Below are 7421 nucleotides of genomic sequence, written 5' to 3'. Positions count from 1 at the left end.
CATGTGTCTGTGTCACTGGTTGGAAAGCAGCAGTCGCTTCCTGTGGCCCTTACTCATTCCGTGTCCATCAGGAAGGGGCCTTACCTTCTGCCCAGGGCTTTATCTGCACCTCTGGGGAGAAGCCTGTGATTTTTCTCCTCCGAACTGCACTAGAGTGACTTTCGCAACTGGATTTCCCTGGCAAAGCTGCCGTGGTGTCTGGGAGCCGGTCTGCCGGGCCATGGTGTCCTCTTCCCACCGTGTGCGGGGCTCTGCTTGGGGCCTCCTGGGAGCCGGGGTCAGGACCCTCACCCCCTACTTTGCCTGGGGCCTCGCGCAGACGGAGCCGGGGTCAGCGCGGCTGCGGGGACTGGCCTCGGGCCTCCCGGGAGTGGGGTCAGCGCCCCCTGCCCTGCACAGGGTCCAGCGTGTTGCACAGCTTCAGTGATGCAGAGTGATTCAGACGGCTCTGCGACTCTCTGCCCTTGGGGGTGTGCAGTTTGCGGGATCGGCAGGCCTGTTGCCCGTGGGGGCGCGGGTCCTGGGCAGCCTCCTGCTTCCGTGGAGCCTTGGTTCAGCCGTCTCATCTGGATGCTCACGTTTATGTCACTCAGTAGAGAATGCCACCGCCACGGAGGTACTACTCGTCATTTGTCTCCAGTGGGCCACCGCCACCCAGCCGGCAGCCCCAGAGGGAACGCAAACACCCAGGCCCTGCCTTTGCGACCTGGGGAGACCAGTGGGCTCTGCTCGCTTCTGCCTGGGCCTCGCGTGTGTGGCTCCGGGAAGCCGCGCGGCCGCGGAAGTTCCCGGGGCGGGGAGACGTTTGTGCGCACGCGTGGCCGCAGCCCATGGCTGTCAGATGAGCGCCTCTTCTCTCCCTTGTGCAGCCATAAGCTGTGCAAGCTTCCCTGCTCGCGGCTGTGTGTAGGCGCGGCCGCAGGCCCTGGTCGTCACCCCTGCACGCAGCTGCATGTCATCCCCGCGTGTTTCCTTGCTGGCAGCTGCGCGCGGGCACGGTTGCAGGCTGTGCTCGTCACCCCAGCGCGCAGGAGCAGGCCGTCCGCACGTGTCTTCCCCGATAACGGCTGTGCGCAGGCGCGGCTTTTTTTTTTTTATAAGATTTTATTGATTTATTTGACAGACAGAGGTCACAAGTAGGCAGAGAAGCAGGCGGAGAGAGGGGAGGAAGCAGACTCCCTGCGGAGCAGAGAGCCCGACGTGGGGCTCGATCCCAGGACCCTGGGACCATGACTTGAGCTGAATGAAGGCAGAGGCTTTTTTTTTTTTTTAAAGATTTTATTTATTTATTTATTTGACAGAGAGAAATCACAAGTAGATGGAGAGGCAGGCAGAGAGACAGGGAAGCAGGCTCCCCGCTGAGCAGAGAGCCAGATGTGGGACTCGATCCCAGGACCCTGGGATCATGACCTGAGCCGAAGGCAGCGGCTTAACCCACTGAGCCACCCAGGCGCCCCTGAAGGCAGAGGCTTTAAACCACTGAGTCACCCAGGTGCCCAGGCGAGGCCGTTCTTAGCGGGCATCCGGGTGCGGATTTCAGGTGCGGGACTGTGAGGGCGCCTCCGGGTTCCCGAGCTGGGGAAGCGGTGGCCGTGGCGGGAATTCGCGGAGTCTTCACGGCCGGACATCGGATGGTCTCGCAGAGAAGACAAATGTGAGTGGGGTCCGCTGGCAGGGTAGTGCGCCCGGAGCCACGGGAGTGGGGAGGAGGTGCGCGAGGCCCGGGGTTGGGGGGCGGGCAGCTGGAACCCGGCTGGGGGACGTGCTTTGGGGCGCGCCCGCAGCGAGAGCTGGGGACTGTTAGGGTCCGTGATCAAAGGAACGAGACTGATACAAAGCGAAGGTCAAACAAAACTTTATTTCGCGCCAAGCATCAAGAATCAAACTGACCGGTCAGGGCTATCTCTTATGAAAAGATGAGGACAATGACCCCGACAAGGTCACTCCCACGAAGGCCGCTCTGGACGAGGCTGCTCTAGATGAGGCTGCTCCGCAGATGAGGCCGCTCCATGATCGGAGCCGCTCCCAAGAAGAGGCCACTCCCAAGATGAGGCTGCTGCTCCATGAGGTTGCTCCCCAGACAAGGCCGCTCCCAAGAAGACGCCATTCTGGACAAGACCGCTTCCCGGATGAGGCCACGCCCGACGACGAAGAGGCAACGATGACAGCGACTATGACAAGGAGGACAACCCGGATGACACAGACTCTGCTCCCCACAATGCCACTCTGACAAGGTTGCCACCCAGAGGAAGCCACCGCTGCGGACAAGGCCGCTCGTGGCTCGGGGTGGCAAGGCATTTTGCGGCAAGGCTGCTGGCGGCTAGGGGCTGTTGGCATCTCTGGGCCACTGGCGTCTCGGGACCGCTGGCATCCAGGGGCTGCAGGCATCAGGACCGCTGACCGCTGGGCCGCTGGACTGCTGGTGTCTTGGCACCATTGACGTCTAGGGGCTGCAGGCGTGGGGACCGCTGAGCACAGGACTGCTGGACCACTAGTATCTCGGGACCGCTGACCGCTGGGCTGCTGGACCACTGGAGTCTCAGGGCCGCAGGCGTCGAAGGACCGCTGACAGCTGGACCGCTGGTGTCTGGGCAGCTCGGGGTTGCTGGAAGCTGCACGCGGCTGAAGGCTGCAGGTGGCTCAGGGCCACCGAAGGCGGGGCCTCAGGGGGCTTGAAGCTGCAGGCGGCTGGAGGCTGCAGGCGGTGGCTCAGGAACCCCGGTGGCTGGAGGCTGCAGGCAGCGGCTCTCGGGGCCGTTGGAGGCAGGACCACCAGAGGCAGGACCGCTAGAGGCAGGACCGCCGGAGGCGGGGCCGCAGGCGGCTGGAAACTGCAGGCGGCGGCTCGGGGGGCCGCTGGAGGCAGGACCCCTGGAGGCAGGACCGCAGGCGGTTGGAAGCTGCAGGCGGCTGGGTGCTGCAGGCAGCTGGAAGCTGCAGGCGGCGGCTCTCGGGGCCGCCGGAGGTGGGACCGCTCGCGGCGGTTATAGCTCTTACAAGAGCTGTTATAGCTCCTCCACTCCGCGGACTCTTCGCTCCCGTGGACTCTTCTGCTCCCGTCGCAGCAACCTTTATGCAGTTGGTTGAGTCCCACCCCTATACAGGTGGCCAATCGGATCTCAATCCACCCTAGTGGATATACACATGCTGCACCGATTGGACATCTCCACCTGGCCTGCCCCACCCCTACATCGGGGTCCACAAGCAAGTTCCTCTGGGAGGGGCAGGCCCTTACATTCCCCCCTTTTCTTTGGAGATTAGTCAAATCCTTGACTTCTCAGATAGTTCTATCTTATATTGAACATATAAGACTAACATTTTATCGCCCCAATTTTCTTTAGTATAGCAACAATAAACTTCTTTAGTATAGCAACAATAAACTTACAACTTTTTAGTCCATGGTCAGCTGGGTCTGTCGGCTGCTGCTCCCATCTGGGGGGCATCCTTACTCGGCTCGTTTGACGTGACCCATATGAACCCAGGCCCTAATGCCTTCTACTTTTCCTGCCGTGGGGGTGGTTAGGATAACAGTAAATTGTCCCTTCCAGCGAGGCTTCAAGTTCCTCACTTGGTAGTGACGTATCCAAATCAAGTCCCTGGGATGTGGTTCCACCACTGTCTCTGTCCCAGTGTGGGCAGTTTGGATCCCTTCTTTTTAAGACAGACTGTAATGCCTGCAGTGACTGGGGTATAGACTGATCAGTCATTTCTCCTAGGGCAACCTCCTGTAGCCTAGGACAGAGCGAGGGAGGGGTCCTCCCAAACATTATTTCAAATGGGGTCACCTTGTTTAAATAGGGTGTACATCGTGCCCTGAGAGCAAAAGGAAGGAGATCCATCCATCCACCGCCAGCCTCCAGAATTAACTTTATCAAGGTCTCTTCGAGAGTCTGATTCATTCTTTCTCCTTGCTCAGAGCTCTGGGGCCAGTAGGCACACTGTAGTTTCCAATTAGTGTCCGCGGCCTTGGCCATCTGTAGCGCCTTGGTGAATCCAATCAGCTTTGCTTTTCCACCAAGATCCTGTGTGGCAGGGCTGTCGTCCAGAGTCTTGTAGCCCCCGCATACCTCTTTCCATTGACCATGTAACTACTCCCTTCTGTGAACAGAGTCATTTCCGCATCTGGGAGGGGAGTGTCTCTGAGATCCGGCCTTATTCCCGTGACTTGGGTTAGGACCTTCCCGCAGTCGTGTGGGTGGTCAGCCAGCACCTCTGGTAGCAACGTGGCTGGATTTAGCACTGCTGGGGGCCAGAAGATCACTTTTCACTCAGGAGGAGGGCCTGATACCTCGTCACTCGGGCATTTGTCATCCACTAGTCTGGTGGAGTCCGGAGAAGGCCCTCGATAACATGGGTGGTGGTCAATATGAGATTTTGACCCAGAGTCAATTTGCATGCATCCTTGACCAGGAGGGCCATGGCAGCAATTATGCAGAAACAAAGGGGGAACCCAGCTGCTATTGGATCTAGTTTGTTGCTAAGATAGGCCACTGGCCTTCACCGAGGCCCCAGAGTCTGAGTCAAAACTCCTTCAGTCAGCCCTGCCTTTTCATCCACATGCAAGTGGAAGGGCTTGGTAGCATCTGGGATGACCGATGCTGGGGCACACAGTAAGGCTCTTTGTAATTCCCCAAATGCTCCTTCTGCCTCAGCTGTCCACACTCTACCATAGTGAGTCCTCCCTTAGCCAGTTTGTAGAGAGGTGGTGCCATCTCCATGAAGGCAGCATCTACATCCTGCAGTAGCCGACCATCCCAAGAAATTCCCTCTTGGAGATCAAAGCAAAAGCAACCGGTATTCCCTGGAAGTCTTCCATCCAAGTACTAACCAGGCCCGACCCTGCTTAGCTTCCGAGATCAGACGAGATTGGGCGCATTCAGGGTGGTATGGCCGTAGACAATCAAAGGGTTCTTACCCGATATTCTCAGATGAGTGTACGCGACACCCTATGTAACATGGAACCGTCCTTCCCTTGCTGGAGGAAGCTGAACTTTCTCATACCCTACTGTTACCTTAATCTGTCCAGGCTTGGTTAGCTACCATATCTCTCTTGTTCAGTTACGTTGGCCCCTAGCCTTCTTGGGCTACTGATGCCTTGTGGTCATACCCATTCTGTACAAAAGAAGAGGTAGTGGAGGGTTTCTAAGTGCTTGGAACAGAATGATGTTTCAGACAGATGGACATGTCGTTCAAAGATGCAGAGGCTGCAGAGAGCCAGCATATTCAGGAACGTGCCAGCAGCTGCACGTGTATCAATTGGGACAGGTCCCTGGCAGCCTCCGATGGCCAAGATTTGAAGCCTTGACTCCCGAGCTCCTCCCATGGGCCCTTGTGTGACCCATCAAGTCCAGACATCAGAGAAGAGGGACGGGCAGCTCATGGAACTTGAGAGTTTTCTTCCCCTTGGAAGATGGCTTCCTAGACTCAAAGTGGACCCTCAGACTCTCGTTTTTCTAGGTCTGAAAGCCAACACAGAGGTTCTGAGGCTCATGGGCATGCATGTTCTAGCATGGGGGTATCGGCCACCTGGCAGCAGGGCTGCCTCACCTGAACCCACACCGCCCACTCCCCAGGCTGTGCTCCCAGGAGCAGCAGTACTCAGCAAGGGGAGGCTACCCGGCCCTGTTGCCGGCTACTGATCCCAAGTTCCTGACGATGGACAAAGGCACGTAGGCACACCTTTGAGCCTACACACCTCTGCTGGGTGCTGAGCCAGAGTCCAAATTCATTGCACAGAATTTCCCCTGTTCCATCTCCCAGATTCTGGGTGGAGGAGCCCAGAGAGAACAGCTGTGGTCTGCTCTGCCATCGGAGCAGGGCTGTCCCTGGATGCCGTCCTGCTCGCATCCCTTGCAGGAACTTAGGAGCGTCTTATCTAAGGTCTGTCCTTATAAACCCTGGACCAGGCTACTCCGTGGAGTAGATGACCGTTATGACATATGACGCCCTGCAAGATTCAGGGTGCAGTCCATTCAGACTCCATAACGGAAGCGGTGGAGCCATAGAGATACATTCACAGTCAGGCACTCTCCAGATTCAAACAGGTTGGACATCCTCCCCTTTGGGTATCCTTGGCTAATGGGAGGTGATCAGTCTCCCCTTCCATTCTTTTATGAATGGATTTAGCTCCGACAGTGGCCTCACGGCTGTTTTTCTCTCTTTTTACATATCTCCTACTTTTTACATACAGAGTTGCTTTTCTCATTTCCATCAGTCTTAATTGCACTTAACAGAATTTTGTACTCTTAGGAATACCTTAACCTCTACTGAAGACAAAACCAATTGTGAGTTGTTACAACATAATTCTTTAGATGGCAAATTTATCAATCAGTTAAGCACAGAACGTGTTCACCAGCAGATTTCAAAAGTACAAACCCAGTTCCAGCAACCAGCGCCCTAGCATTTCATCCCATTTGGTTAGGATCTAGATGTCCAACAAATTTAACTCCATTTGTCATTCCAGCAACCCTTCACAGTTTCAGGTTACCAAAGACTTCAGAAGCCACTTTAACAATTACTCATTAAACCCTTGAAACAGACAGTTAACCATCAGCCCAGCCATCCCTTCGCCAACAGACCTCATGTTCCACCTGGGTCCATTCCACTTCAGATGCCATGCTTTCCCTGCCAGCAAGGAGGAGGGGCTAGGCAGTCCACGTCGGGCCAGAGAAGGCAAGGAATTCCCCGAAACAAAAGAAGTTTCGGCAGCTGCTTGGGAATATTCCTTAAAGTCTCTGTCTCGAGGTCGGTTCATCCCACAGTGCCAGTTCTGCTTACCAAAAGTGGCCCACTAGGCACTCATATTCCACGCCCGGTTCTAATGAGCATCAGCATTGGACACCTCAACCCGGCATTTGACTAACTCCAGATGGCTCGTTATAAACCTTAACACACGAAATGAGTGAGGGAGAAGCCCCACATCTATTATGAGGAACAGAGAGATGAAAGCCAGCGTCCCCTTACTCTCTGCTTGCCACATTCCTTCAACCACTTGTTTCAGGTTCAGTTTGTTCTCTTCTCAATATTTTTAAGGTAGGGTTTGAGGGCTTTTTTTGTTTGTTTGTTTCCTTTAAAACAGGTGCTTACTGCTATAATTTCCCTTTAAGTATTGTTTTAGTGACATTCCGTAAGCTTTGGTGTGTTGCATTTTTGTTCTTGTATAGCTCAATGAATTTCCTAATTTGATTTTTCTCTTTGACCTACTGACCAAATTTATGGAGTGCATTAATTTCTATACACTTTTTAATTTACCCAGAGCTAGCCACTGGTGGGAGCTATCTTTATCCCCCAACCGTCTAAGGGGACTTGAACCCCTCAACTGTCTAAAGGGAGGCAGGGGGGACGCCTGGGTGGCTCAGTTGGTTAAGCAGCTGCCTTCGGCTCAGGTCATGATCCCAGCGTCCTGGGATCGAGTCCCACAT

General features: G+C 55.3%; 1 pseudogene; it reads right to left on the bottom strand.

Annotated features, from left to right (window-relative positions):
- Window positions 1-4779: 4779 nt before the first annotated feature.
- LOC132027313 (5S ribosomal RNA) lies at window positions 4780-4898 on the bottom strand (annotated as a pseudogene).
- Window positions 4899-7421: the final 2523 nt, after the last annotated feature.

Source organism: Mustela nigripes, chromosome 11 (assembly GCF_022355385.1).
Source record: "Mustela nigripes isolate SB6536 chromosome 11, MUSNIG.SB6536, whole genome shotgun sequence".
Taxonomy (NCBI): Eukaryota; Metazoa; Chordata; class Mammalia; order Carnivora; family Mustelidae; genus Mustela; species Mustela nigripes.
This window is presented reverse-complemented; position numbering and strand designations above follow the sequence as displayed.